This window comes from Dipodomys merriami, unplaced genomic scaffold (assembly GCF_024711535.1).
Source record: "Dipodomys merriami isolate MVZ:Mamm:240054 unplaced genomic scaffold, mDipMer1.0.p SCAF_285, whole genome shotgun sequence".
Classification (NCBI taxonomy): domain Eukaryota; kingdom Metazoa; phylum Chordata; class Mammalia; order Rodentia; family Heteromyidae; genus Dipodomys; species Dipodomys merriami.
This window is the reverse complement of record NW_027204326.1, coordinates 1,226,259-1,241,112: the sequence shown is the minus strand read 5'-3', so window position 1 is coordinate 1,241,112 and position 14,854 is coordinate 1,226,259. Positions and strand designations below refer to the sequence as shown.

General features: G+C 49.7%; 1 long non-coding RNA gene across 5 annotated transcripts in view; it reads left to right on the top strand.

Moving 5' to 3' along the window:
• The window catches only part of LOC138838613 (uncharacterized), a 194,353-nt gene that overhangs the window by 67,015 nt on the left and 112,484 nt on the right, over window positions 1-14,854 (top strand). For 4 of the 5 annotated variants that reach the window (XR_011375685.1, XR_011375686.1, XR_011375684.1 and 1 more), the window contains exon 3: window positions 2,059-2,426. The exons of the other annotated variant lie outside the window; for it this stretch is intronic. This is a non-coding gene — a long non-coding RNA (uncharacterized lncRNA). Of the gene's footprint in view, window positions 1-2,058; window positions 2,427-14,854 lie in introns of those variants that run through there. 5 annotated transcript variants of the gene reach the window in all.

The window sequence follows — 14,854 nt, the reverse complement described above, 5'->3', positions numbered from 1 at the left end:
TCCCACGGGGAGTGCACCCCCGTGGGGCGGGGCGGAGCAGTGCACGGCTGGCCTTGTGCGTGCTTTCGCTCAGGTCGGCACAGGTTCAGAGGAACACACAGAGCAGAGTTGCTGGCATCGGCCCATCACTGGAGCCGGTTTTAACTCCGCACGGCCAGGGTGCAGGAGGGAGCTACATCATGGAGAGAGAACCCTGCCATGGCCTCCTGTTCCTCCCCACCCCACCCCGAGTCACCCCCACCCTTCCCATTCCCACCCCCCACTCCAGGCTCCTCCGCTAGCCTGTTTGCTCAGAAGAGATAGAGGGAAGTGTGGTGAATACGAGAAGGGCTGCCCGTGTCCCTCCCGCACACTGAGGGCATTGTTTAAGACAGTGCCACCTCTGAGACAATATTGGTTCTGTAGCGTTGCCAAGATTGCTGAGTTATCAGCCAGCACTGTGCAAACTCAGGCTGCCTTCCGACAGGCGTCAGTGCAGGTGGGCCTTCCGAGGACATGGCCGTGGTGTTTGTGTGCTGGTCCTCGCTTGGGCCCCATCTGTCAGCAGCAGCCACCACCCCTCAGCTGCCCATCCAGGCAGAGGAGAATTTCTTCCACAGGCTGGCAGGGAAATCCTGCCTGCTTTACCTTCCGCTGTCTTGAAGGAATAGCGTAGGCAAAGATTTCCAGCAGGCCTGGCCCCATGCCCCAGGGGGTTCAAGGGCCCTTGAACCTTCAGCGGTGGGTTCTGAGCTGAGCTGCAGGTAGCCCTTGGCTGGGAAAGCCAGTCTTGGTGCTCGTTTCCTTGGATGAAGTCATCTTGGAAAACAAGAGTGTTGCAATGTTAGTGCGCTCCACTGGTTTCTGTAGCGTGCGTCTCTCCGGGGATGCAGCTGGTGCGGGGGGGGGGGGGGGGGGATCTGTGGATGAGGTTGCTGTCTCATCTGTTAATCTGTTTAGGATTAGAAATGGTTATGTTCAAGTTGTTGAGTATGCGTAAGAAGCTCAAAACTCATCTAGACGCTAGATTATCATAAAAAATGAGCATAGGTAGAAATTAGTAAAACGTGCTAGACCTTTTACGTAACTTAATACAAATAGTACACAAAGGACCATAATTTGAATAGGATGTTCAGTAGAGTCTACCTTCCCTACTCACCTTTAAGATTTTGATATGTAACTTTTAAAGTCACGGGTTTATTGTTGAGGGGAAAGGAATGGACACAGAGTTGGAGCAGTGAACTGGGAAGTCTGGATCTGTTGAGACCTCTCTGCTTTTGATTTACTGTGCAGCTTTAGCCAGAGCAATGCGCCTCTCTGAGCTCCTAGTTCCCCTGTCACAGAGAAATATTTCTGGTCAGCTGTCCTCTAGGAGGTAAGGTAACTGAGCTGTCCTTGAGAGGAGGAATAGGAGAGGGGCTCAGAGACTGGATGAATGGGTGGGGGGGGTGCTGGTGGGGAGACGTGGCTCCCATGTATTTCCCAGGCTGCTGATGCTGGGTGGATGTTTGTCTTCTGTGACTCCATGCTGACTTGGCTGTTAGTCAAAACTATTGAAAGCAAATATTAATTCAAGCTAATGGCACATAAGCAACCCCAAGGCCACTTAACCTGAACAAAGAATCACCGGATAGAAAAATGCTGCCCCCCCCCACTTGCTCCCAGGATGGCTCCTAAATTCCCAACTTGGAGCAGCAGGAATGTGTTCAGGATGTCAGTGTGCTCAGGACGTCAGTGGCTGGATCTCTGGGTGGCTCAGTAACCATGCTAGATCTGGGCTGAGACTCTTCATCACTGATACGGTGCTTGTTAGAGAAACCAGAACTAAATTTATAGTTGGCGTGCGTGGGGCCAATTTACATGTTGGACTGCTAAAGCTAGCTGAGAACTAAGGAAATGTGTTTGAAGCCAAAATTGGCTTTGTGGGTCCAGCTCTCTTAGCTCGCAGCACCTGCCTCCAATCAAACTGTCCAATTACAGGAAACAATTGTTGTCTTGCTTTCTGGAAAGGGAAGAAATTCATCCAGGAAAGGACTGATTTCTAAATGTTTCTTTTATTTTTTTTTCTCCCTTGAAAAGATGAAGAGAGAGAGAAAAATAAAAGGTCAGAGAGGAACAACAAACCTCAAGCATGAACCATGTTCTGGAAGAGAAAGTGTCTTCTTTACCGAATGTCATCTTTCAGATTTCAAAACCCAGGACGTTGCTGTCCTCATACGGTGGTGGTTTTGACCACAGACACCTGATGTGTAATTACCTCTTCTAATAACGTTATTAGCCATTCAGAAGAGAATGGCTTTTAACATGCAAGGCAGTAATTAAAGGCTGTGAATTTCACAGGTGAAATCTTGCAGAAAGTAAGAGTTTGAAGTCAAAGAATTTAGCCATCCACCTCTGCTTAATTATACATTCGTCTCCAAATAAAATCTTGGATTTGAAACAATAAAACCAGGCAATGATACTATTTATCTTTTGAGTCCAAGTCTCTTTTCTTTAAGTTCTAATTTGACTTGCTGTTCTTCAGTTCTCTGAAATAGTTAAAATTGTAGCATGGAAGCAGAAAGGAATAGAAACCACTGGTCACAGGTTACATGGCATTTGGCATAGTGAGCATGGGTAATAATTCTAGACATGCTTTCCTGGGCTGGGAGACAGTTTAATGGTACTAGCAAACTTTTTTTTTTTTTGGGGGGGGGGTCTGGTCGTGGGGCCTGAACTCTGGGCCTGGGCACTGTCCCTCAGCTCTTCAGCTCAAGGCTAGCGCTCTACCACTTGAGCCACAGTGCCACTCCGGCTTTTTTCTTTTTGCTTATGTGGTGCTGAGGAATTGAACCCAGGGCCTTGAGCATGCAAGGCAAGCGCTCTACCACTGAGCCACCTTCCCAGCCCACTAGCAAACTTTTATTTCATGTGTTTCTAATGCACCCTGCGTTTTTCTCTTCAGAGAGAAAAACAAAGTTAGGTTTGGTAGTTCACAGCTACCCAGCAGACAGCGATCAGAAGAATCATACTTGGAGACCCTCCTGGGCAAAAAGTTAGCAAGACCCTAGCTCAGTCAGTAAATCAGGCATAGTGGTGTGTGTCTGTGGCCCAGTCACCTAGGAGGTATCGGTAGAAGGATTTGGGTCTGAGGTTGACCTCTGGCAAACAGTCAGGCTCCTACTTGAAAAATATCTGAAGCCAAATAAGGGGAAGGGGTGTGGATCAAGTAGCAGAGCGCTTGCCTAGCAAGCATAAAATTCTAAAATTTTAGTATCACCAAAAGGAAGGAAGGAAGAAGGTAAGGAATGATTGTTCATGATTTTATAATTAAAATATCTAACTCGTGGAAACTATGTATGGACACTTCATTCTGTCCCTTGAAATGTTTTTCAACTTTCTAAGACTCACTACAAAAGTGTGCATGGACAGCATTGATGTTTCCTTTCTATTTGGAACTCGGTGAGGTTTTTTATTTATTTAATTTTACTATTAGGTAGGTGTGCAAATGGATTTCAGTTCCATAAGTCAGGTGATGAGTACAATTACCCCTTCCAACCCTACCCTCAAGCTGTGGAGTTCAATTTGTACACAATGTACATGGAGTATAAGGACTGCATTTGCCTCCCCTTCCTCCCTCCATTCCTGTTCAGTGAGGTTGTTAAGGTTTGGATCAGAAAGGAACTGTGAAGGCTAACTTGGCAAAGGTTTGGTTGACAGTTGCTGGGGTTTCTGGGAAATGACCTCTCCTTTCGGGCTCTGACCTCACCAACAGTTCAATCCTGACAGACTTGTAATTACATGACATTTTCGGAAGTGGTGCAGAGCTGGAGGTCGGACCTAGCTGGAGAAAGTAGGTTGCTGGGAGCATATCCTTGAGGACTGAGCCCTGCCCTGGCCCCTTCCTGTATTCCTTTCTCTACTTCCTGTATTCCTTTCTCTACTTCCTGTATTCCTTTCTCTACTTCCTGTATTCCTTTCTCTCTCTACTTCTGTCTGCCATGAAGGGAATCCCATGAAGTTTAGCTTCACAGGCCCAGAAGCATGGAGCCAAGAGACCATGGATAGAACCCTCTAAACCACAAGCCATGATAAATCTTTTCTCCCATAAGTTGTTTTTGTAGGTGTTTTGGTAACAGTTACCCCAAAATAACATGTTACTTAAGGGAAATTAGGGAACATTGAGTGCCTAGGACAGCTCTCCGCTGGCTCTTTTCCTCTTTTCTTTTCCTCTGTCTCTCTCTCTGTCTCTCTGTCTCTCTGTCTCTGTCTCTGTCTCTCTTCTGCCCTGCCCTGCCCTGCCCTGCCCTGGTGGGCTGTCTGCCTTACAATGTGGTTCTTAGTGACTCTGGACTCGCTGGGGAGCAGCCTACTTGTTCTCCATTGGCTCGAAGTGGATGTGTAGGTGATTTGGGCTTGGTAAAAGTGCATGACCCCTCCTCCACCCCTTCCCTCATTCTCCGAGAGGGTGGAGACTCTCATGCATGTCTCTGATGTCACCTATGGCCTGCTCTACTCAAATCCAGTGGCCATATCCTCCTCCTATCTGGAGGTGGTGCTACTAATTGGAAGTCTCTGTTTATTCTCATCATGTTCTAGTCCAGTGGCTTCTTGAACAGCGGTTACAAAACTTGATGTCTGTGAGCCTAGCAACCTCACCATGCTGGTCAGCATGCTAGTCAGTGCCTACATGTGGCAATTCAAATGCAACTTCCTGAAGATGGAAAAAAAAACCCAACATTCACATATGTCAAGGGCATATTAGCAGATGTGCTCATGGCTCTTCTATTGGACAGTTCAGAATGGCAGATCATTCTAGAATATATTGCAGAAGACTCTTGGGCAGCACCGCCCAGGTGTTCTGCCTGTGCCTGCCCAGGCCTTTGCTCTGGCACCCTCCTTGTGTGTGACCAGCATGGCCACTCACGCAGCTGTTGAAGCCGTCACTGAGGGCTGGGTATGTCTAGCAGCGATCAATGAGAGACTCTAGCACTAGATGGCCTCAGGTGGCGTTTTCAAGCTCTGTGGCCTGAACTGCTTTGTATCTCAGTTTCTCCATCTGCAGAACATGTATAGACAGTTTCTACATCGAGGAGCTATGAAGGTAAAGCAACACGCACATCTGGTTCCCAGCAGAGCACACAGCAGACTTCATGTGAGGGCCTCGATCGTTCTGGACCATGCTGAACTCAGCTTCTCCCTCCTCTTTTGTATGCTTAGCTGGGCAAGCCTTTGTCCCTCTGACCAATCTCCCAGCGTGGCCTGGGCCCCGCCCTCCCCTGGATATACGGCTCCCTCAGGGCCTGGGTGGGAGCCGGGGTTGGAGCCAGGGTAGCAGCAGAAGGCCACTCAGCTGAGCTACCAGTGCCCAGCACACATGGTGACGCGTGAAAGGCCCATGGTGCTTTATTCATGAAACACCGAATTTCCGACCCTGGAAATCAGTCATTTCGTGGTGAGATGGTGACTCAGGGATGGCTGTGGGCCTGGGGGCTTTCCAGCAACCTAGTTAGATGAAACCACAGGGCGACCTTCCCGGCCCACGGTGACCTACTTCTCAATTCCTGTAGTCTCAACATCCAGTGCGCAGGATTCTGATGAGCCTAGCCGAGCTTACCTTGGGGACTTGCTGAGACACGGGAATTGAAAGGCAGGTGATGGACTTGGGCCTGGAGAAACGGGGTGGGTGGTGTCCTGTGGCTCCCATGGTGGGAGCTGGGGTACAGGAAGGGGGCTCCGAGGACCCCTGCTGCGTGGCTCCAAGTGCCTCTCTCTCCCCAGGAATGGGACACGAGGCTGACCCGCCACACTTGTCTGAGGCTGTCTGGACCCTCCTACCCTTGCTGGGCTACTTTCCCAATGATGGTGACGAAGGTTGAACAGTTTCTCATCAGATCCTCATTTTGCTTTTAAGAGTGAAGTGAAAATTGAACTTCTCGAGTCCCGCCTGATGGAGCTCCCGGGAGGCAGGCTGCTTCTGGGCTGCCCGCAGGGCCAGGACAGACTAGCCGCGAGCAGAGGCCACCCCCTTTCCCGTTGCGGGGTGTGTTTTGATATCTGACCTGCCTGGCACCCGAGAGGAGCAGATACCCCAGCGGCCGAGTTCTTCTCCCTTTGTGTCTTGCCCAGTTCCACTCATCATGAGCACTGCTTTTTCTGCCAATCCCCGCTCCCTTCCCACAGGGGCACTGGCCCAGACCTCCAGCCCTGAGCCTCCCTGGCTCTCCAACCCAGTCAGAAAAGTCCACTCATGTATCAGATCCCACTGGTTCAGAAGCCCCTGGAGGTCTAGCAGCCCCCTGGTCGTTGCTGTCGGAAAGGACAGAGAGTCTGGTACGAACTAATGATTTGGCAAGTATGAAAGAGGCCATGCCAGGCAGCGGCTCCACCCTGCACCAAAGGGATGGTGCCGGGGAGGCCCAGGCCCCAGCCTCCCAGGGGCTCTGCGAGTTCTAATGGGCTTCAGGAATAGGACAAACAGCCTGGTCTGGGATGACTCCCTCAGCTTTCCCTGCTGGGGAAGTGGCGGCGCTCTCCTACGCGAGGTCAGTGGCTTCCAGAGCCCACACGCGAAGCACCAAGGACGATCTGTCCCGGTAAGTTGTCACCTTGTGATGGCAAATGCTCTGTGGACATCTGGTTTAGATGCATGTGAGAGTTGAAGCCAGCCAGGACCTGGCTAGAGTAGGTTACCACATACTTGTATCTGAGAGTTTCTTGACTTCACCAAATCTCAGCTGACTCATTGTTAAAATGGGTTTAATAAAATTTCTGCATTTTATTCAGTAATTTCCCCCCATAACTAAGGAAACAACCTGTTCGTTGACAGATGGATACATAAGGAAAATGTGGTATGTACATATAATGGACTGTTATTCAACCTATATAAGGAAGGTAATTCTGTAATATATGATCATATGGATAGCTTTAACATCATTAAGAAAAACAAGCCGGTCACAGAAGACAAACGCAGCAGTATTTCACCATATGGGACATCTAAAGCAGTCAGACATGTGGAGTCCAAGTGTGGGATGGTAGTTGGTTAGGAGGCAGAGGGGGGGGGGTGGGAATGAGCTATTAATCAACGGGCAGAAAATTTCACTTGAGCAAAGAGAATAATCTCTGGTGAGCTGCGTATGGCATTGATGGTCAACAGTAATTTAGCGTACAGGCGGACCTTTGTTTAGTATTCTCATTAAGTGTTCTTACACCCGCATGAAGAAAAAACCACATTGTAGAGGAGGAGCAAGCATTAAATATGTTTAGATATGCAAGTAAGTACTTGACAGTAAGTAGCTGTTATTATTGGATTGTTGGAGACTAGGTGATGGCCATAGGGCATCCATTGACTGATGTTTGTAAAGAGGTAAAAACAATTAGATGACTATATATGAATTTTGGCTCTGGGATGTTGGTTATTTTGCCTTCTTTACTTTATGCCAGCACGAGCAGTTGAACTCAGAGCCTCGGCACTCTTAAGTTAATGCTTTACCACTGCAGGCACAGCTACACTTCTGGCTCTTTGGTGGTTAATGGAAGATAAGAGTCTCACTGACTTTGTTGCCCGGGCTGATGCTCAGGTCTCAGCATCCTGAGTGGTTAGTATTACCTGCGCGAGCCACCTGACTTGTTTGGACTTTAACTCACATTGTTAAGCCTCACACTTTGGAGAAAAGCTGCGTCCTTATTTCTGATCTTCATGAATTGAAATGTTGATTAGACTCTGTCTGTGTTATAGAACTCCAGATTTGTAAGCTTACGATGCATTGACAACATGGAAAAACGGTTTCCTTTGCTAATTTCTGTTACTCAGCCCACAAGTTTCCTAAACAATTGCCTTTTTAGGCAAGTGCACATTAAAGCACGTTCTTAGTTTTGCTAAAGTCATACTGTGTCCTTGCCTCCACACTCACACGCTTGCTAGGCCTCTCTGCGAACCCTCAGCCCGTGGGGAGGTGTAGGATCTGAAGCGGAGAGCGAGGAGAGCCTGATGCGACAACCAGCCCCTCCCTCCCACAGAGGCTCGTGGGGTCAAGGAAGACACAGAAATAACTAAATGCTAAAAAACATTTTAGGGAAAACTCACCAAAACTGATTTCAGTCTTCAGTTGGCTCAGGACAGGTTGGCTGGAGCTGAGGGATAACATGAGCCCCCGCTTCTCCTCCCAGCCTCGAGCCAGGTCCCCGGGGGACATCTTCCTCCTCAGCCAAGCCCTCTGTCCAGCGGGAGCAAGCGCTGTCTCGCTGCTGTAATCCTCTCCTCCATAGCAGGTGTCCCCGCTCCCCCCATCTCCCCAGGCCTCCAATCCTGCAGTGCTGGGACGCCAGGCCTTCCAGTGGCCTTCCTCCACGGACCCCAGTCTGGAAGCAGACCCGCGGCCCAGAGGGTACCCCACGCGTTCATGGAACAGTCTGTGGCCCTTCTTCCCCGTGCAGCAAGAAGGCATGGCTAGTTGGAGAGGTTGCTCTCTGGTCCCCTCCTAACTCCCTGTGTGTCCATACAAAATACCCCGGGACTCTCTTCATTACAGCTGCTCCTTTTGTGTATGTGTGGGGAAGTGTATGCGGCTGTTTACACCTCAGACCTGTGGCCGAAATGCCCTGCTGCCGCTATGAATCTAAACCAAGCTGACCGAGAGAGACAACATGAGGAGGTGACACCTGCTCGGGCGCGTACCGATCCATAGCCTTGAAATGCCTGCACCTCTCACTCAGCACCCAACGCCCAGATGCTTATTCCCAGGAAATTGATAGTCTCATAAAAGTCTATGCTCAGGGATTTTCATTTTTAAAATTTATCTCATCAGGTGCCAGTGGCTCACACCTGCAATCCTAGCTACTCAGGAGGCTGAGATCTGAGGATCAAGGTTCAAAGCCAGCCCCAGGCCAGAAAGTCCCTGAGACTCTTCTCTCTGCAAAAAGCCAGGAGTAGACCTGTGGCTCAGGCGGTAGAGAGCCAGCCTTGCGCAAAAAAACCTACAAAAAACAACACAAAACAAAAACAACTTTGGAGAATGCCCAAGGCCCAAGATCAAACCCCAGTACTCTCTCTCTCTCTCTCTCTCTCTCTCTCTCTCTCTCTCTCTCTCTCTCTCTCTCATGCATGCACACACACAAAAATATTTCTCTCATTCATATAGACATAAAATTGGAAATGAACAAACTTATTGTCCTAATAGAAAACATTTTTTTGTGTTTATGTGCAGAAAATATTTCAAAGCCACTAAACTTGGACCAAGCAACTCACATTAAAAACACCTGGAAGAGTGGTTTATAACCTAGGAAATCATGAATGCTGTAATACTGGGCTTCAATATTAGAGGTAAAGTTGTAATACTGTAATTTCAATAGGTAAAAGTATAAACATATGGATATCATGGTAGGTGTCCAGAGAGTCAGTGGGAAAGTGAATCATGCGATCACGTGTCACATAAAGTTAAACTAGTGTGTGAGTACATGAAGTGTGTGCGTGCGCGCGTGCGTGTGTGCACACATGCACCAGTCCGCCTCATGAAGGACTCAAGATTATTTTCAACACTCACTTGTCAGAGTCTTGAGTAATTTATGGACACAATTGGAATCCCTTACTTAGCCAGTGCCATGTTGGCTGTGAGACCAAGAGAGCAAGCGCAGCCTCTCTGCTCCTTTCTCATCGCAGCAGATGTGGAGGAGGCTGCCGGGCAGGTCCTCTATACCCACCTTCTCCCAGCCATGGGGCCAAGCTGTGTCCCTCTTTATGGACCACAGTCTAAGCAGGCTCGAGGGGCAGAGAAGTCAATAAACAGTTGCAAATTGAATCTCACTTTCCACAACAAGAGAACAAAAACGTTGGGAGGAAAGCTATCATCATCATCATCATCATCATCATCATCATCATCATCATCATCATCATCATCATCATCATCACTATCCTCATCATCCTGCAATGGATGAAGGAAAATGCCCGGAGGTGTTTACCTGATGTGGTCCACAACTGCCTTTTGCCTCTGATTCCTCCTACTGGACTCAAACGCTCAGAAGATGCCAGGTGCACACCAGGAGGAGCCAGGTGCCCTTTTCAGGAGTGGAGTCCTGCTGCTGTTGGGTGGCCTGGCTGGAGAGGAGGACATACGGGTGATGGGCCATCCTGGCTGTGGGGTTCAGGACAATCCTGCCCGGGGACCCCCAGGGCCATGTGGGCATGAGCGGCACAGCACAAGGCCAAGTGCAAATTGTTTTAAAATACAAGAACGAGCTCCGTTCAGGTGCTGCCAAAGAGCTCTCCATTTCAGCCGAGAGTGATTCTGTGCGCGTTTTCTACGATCATCCAATAAAGAGGCAACTGTTCATGGAGTCGTTAAGCTGCGCTTTTTGGAGAGTTTGTCGGGGGAAGCAGGCCACAAATTTAACCTGATTTGCTAAATGGATTTTAGTGCTTTTGTCAAAGCCACATCAAACTTTCAAATCTGCAGACTCCCCCCACACCCCTCCACTGTGAAATTATTTCCCTGAGCCCTTGGAGTCAATGTGAGTTTGTGGCTACTAAAAAAGCTGGCATATACTCAGGGTTGCTCCGTGGCTCCTGACCTCAAAGATAACATGAAGTATAGAATTCCCATAGGAACTTAGGTGGTGTGGGGTGTGGGTACCGTGGGGGTCAGGGGTTCAGGAGAGGGTGTCACCTACCACCCAGTGAGCACCCCTTCTGTTCAGCGCTGTGCAGTTGGGTGGCACTCCACGCTGGAAGGTTCCGTGCTTGGCTTCACGCTCTGGAGCTGTCGTTGGGAAGGTCATGGTGCGATTGTGAACGCAGCACTTCACATCGCCATTTTGTGCCAAGTTTCCTTTCCTTCTGGACACGGTCAGGCCAGACCTCCCAGGCTCCCTGGCAACTGCAGTGGCTGAGTCTCACAGAAGGAACGGACGTGCATTCACTCCATGCAGGATCCTTACACATCCGTGCATGCACACAGATCTACATATATAACACACATACACACATAACGCGCGCGCACACACACACACACACACAGCTGTGAGGTACAAAGCGCCAAGGCTCTCCGTTGTGCACTTTCACTGCAGCTGCTGTTCCACCCCAATGCCGCTCCTCCGGCAGCTTCAGGGAGACGCAGTCCAGGGCACAGCCCCTGCTTTTCTCTTCGGTGAGCGGAGTGTGGCTTTGGAAGCCATGTGTTGAGGTGCGGGTTTCTCCGCACCTGTGTGTTCCTGTGTCCCGGTCCCTTGGAACGGCCCTGACTCTCACAGGGGCAGCACACTGTCACAGCTTGTGTTCCGCAGCCTCGCGTTCAACTCTGTGCTCCCCATTTTGTCAAGGAAATAAAGCTTTCTGGGCTCCAAAGCTGTGTCCTCTGAGGCAGAACTGGGTGAGAGACGGTCCCTCTCCCCGGAAACGCTGGGAGTCGGGAGCCAGATTGTCAGGACCGTGGTAGACTGACTGTGTCTCTCACTAGGGTTGGACTCATGACTGCTCAGACTGCAGCTGGATTCTTCCAGCAGGAAACCAGGGAGAGCCCGATGTAGTGCACACCTATAGGCCCAAGGACTTGGGAGGCTGTGCCAGGAGGATTGGGAGTTTGAGGCCAGTCTTGGCAAAGCTAACAGCCAGATTCTGTCTCAAAAATCAAGGTCTATAAATAAAGGAGGAGGCTGCAATGCTTGATAAGAAATGAACTCATTATCTTGCCCATGTAATTGTAACCCCTCTGTACAGTATGTTCACAAAAAAAAATAAATTAAAAAAAAAAGAAGAAAATCCAAAAAAAGAAAAAAAAAAGAAAAAAAAAAAGAAAGGTCTAGCTAGGTGCTGGTGGCTTATGCCAGTAATTCTAGCTACTCAGGAGGCTGAGATCTGACCATGGCAGTTCAAAGCCAGCCCAGGCAGGATAGTCTGTGAGACTGTTATCTCCAATAAACTACTCACAGAACCAGAGGTGGTGCTGTGGCTGGAGTGGTAGGGCACTCACCTTGAGCCAAGAGAAGCTAAGGGACAGTGCTCAGGCCTAGTGTTCAAGCCCCAGGACTGGCAAAAATACAAATAAAAAGTAAAAATAAAAGGGCTGAAAGTGTAGCTCAAGTAGTAGAACACTTGCTTAGCATGTGCGAAGCCCTGACTCAGTCCCCAGTACCACAGAAAGGAGGAGGAAGAGGAGGAAGAGGAGAAGGAGGAAACAAGAGGAGCAGACAGTAGGTCAGTAACGAATAGTGTGTCTCACAATTCGCAAAGCAGTTTTGGGTAGTGGGGTTGTTTGAGGTGATAGGCAGGGGAGAAAAGCTGGAGGGACTCCAGACCCTCTTCTGGAAGGTCAAGAAAGGAGGTTTGAGTCTGGAAACCTTTTGGGTACAAAGAAAGCTCAGATCAAGGTGATACCAGGGCAGCTCTCGTCTGCAGTGATGCTGGCCCACACTTGCTCTCTTGCCGGTCCAGTCCCCATGACTCTGCCGGGGTGGGGGGACCGTGGTGGTGGCTGATGGTCTGCCTGCTGCCCCAGACCACTAACCAGGCACGCTTGACCCTCGCTCCAGTGCTCTTCCTGCCAGGTCCCATCACCTGCTTCTCATAACCTGTGTGCCTTCGCCCTGTTCCTTCTGTGCCTGCCCGTGACACGGGGACCGTTTGCTCTCCTGTGTGTATCTTTGGAGTAGTGTATGTCTTCAGTGTGTCTTTGGAGCGGTGCTGTCTGGTAGAAATCTAACTTAAAGTTAGCTAGCAGCCACTTTTTTTTTTTGTAATGGGGCTTGAACCCAGGGCTCATGCTCTCCTTTAGCTTTCTTTGTTAAGGGTGTTCTACCATGTGAGCCGGCACAGCTCTACTTTTGGCTTGTTGCTGGCTAACTGGAGATGAGAGTCGCATGGACTTTCTTCCAGGCTGGCTTAAGCACGATCTCCAGGAGTAGCCTGAAGAGCCAGGATTGTAGGTGTGAGTCTCCAGCACCGGTCACCATTTCTAAGAAGATTTTTTTAAAAAGTTAAGAGTTGGGCTGGGAAGGTGGCTCAGTGGTAGAGCGCTTGCCTTGCATGCCTGACGCCCTGGGTTCGATTCCTCAACACCACATAAGCAAAAAGAAAAAAGCCGGAAGTGGCGCTGAGGCTCAAGTGGTAGAGTGCTAGCCTTGAGCTGAAGAGCTGAGGGACAGCGCCCAGGCTCAGAGTTCAGGCCCCACAACCGGACCCCCCTTCCCCCCCCTGCAAAAAGAAGTTAAGAGCTATATTTTAGTCCGTTTAATATATTGAACATATAATTTCAACATGTGATCAAAACACCCACTATTGTGATGTCTTATACTCTTTGTATGAAACCTTTGAGATCAGGTGTGCATTTTCTACTCTGCATGTCTCAACACAGATGGACATTTTCAGGGATGTAGCCACATGGTGGAGAGTACTGTGTTAGAGTACACGGTTCCAGAGGAGCCATCTGCCCTTCATCCTCAGTGTCTGCAGAGGAGGAGGCCCCAAATACTAAGTACCTAAGTACTTCCTGAATGAATGAATGGATGAATGAGTGAATTCACCCACACCAATAGGAACGAATGGGTCTTTTTTACGCAGAAGTGGGTGGAGGTGGGCCTTGGAGGGTGGGGGAAGTGTGTGTGGGTGCTGGGAACATTGGCTTCCACCCCCTTGCCTTGGGTGTGGCTGTGTTCACAGTGACCCAGATGGAGTCACTCAGCCTCTTCTGTACAGAGACAGCGGTGGCTTGAGGTGCAGATTCAAGGAGCAGGGCGACGCAGAGCTTGGAGTAACTGGGGCGGAGCTCTGGTCGTGTAAGGGGCAGCATCTGTGATTATGTTGAGCTAGATGGAGGACTTGGAGTTTTGCAGTAGCGCTGCAGTTGGGTGATGTGTGCCGTGCTCTGTTTGTCTACCCCCCGCCCCACCCCCTGTTTGGGGAACTATCCTGGATCTCAAAGCAGTTCCTGATTGTTTTTTTTGGGGGGGGACGGCCGGTCCGGTCATGGTTGGGGAAAGTCTGCCCCAGCCTCAGGGCTCAGAAAGCAAGGGCCTGTGCCCAGCAAGGCAGCCCCTGCCCTGGAGGCCCTGATGCGTCCTGGTCCCTCCAGAGCCTGGGGCTGGCTCTCCCCAGACAGAGGCTGGCCCTCACCCCTGCGGGGGCCCCTCCTCGCCCCCTCCCCCGCCCTCCCCGGGACACCCCCTGACCAATTCCTCTAAATTCACTGACTGGAAGCACAATTGTCAGCAATAGAACTCAAGCATTCCATGATCATGTAACCTAGTCCTGGAGACAAACCGTGAACAAAATGAACCAGAGGCCTTGTGGCACGGAGCAAAGCAAAGCTAACCTAATGAAAAGCTTCTTTGTGGTATCAGGCAGGAAACGAAACAGCTATAAGTGGCAAACATTCTCGGGCATCGAATGCGCCACTCGTCTTGGCATTCTTTCCCTTTGTCCCCTTTAAGGAGAGGAGGAGGGTCCAGGCGTAGCTGGGATAGGACGGGAGAAGAGCTGGGGGCCAGCTGTCCTTCAGAGCCTGGGTCACCCGCCTGAGGCTTGCAGGAGGCTCGTGCGTGTAGAAGCGCAGACGCAGGGCGGATTCTGCCGGACTCTCATTGATTCTTTTTTTGGACCCACTGGACAAATGTTTGCTCCAGTCTGTCACCACTGGAAGAACCATACATGTGAAAAATTTCCATATTAGCTTGTAAATCCACTTAACAGGGGGTGGAGAAGCCCCATTCCTCCCTGGATAGCGTTTTACGTCTCTTGCTGAATGCCATTGTTTCTGATTTTTACCAAAAGTCAAGTTTCTTACAAAGAAGATTAAAAAAAACAAAGAAGATAAAATCCCAGAGAAACATATTGGCTGTCTTTTTCCTGAAGGAAAAAAAAATGACACCTACTTATTGGGTGCCAAACCACGAGAAATGGAAAAGGAAG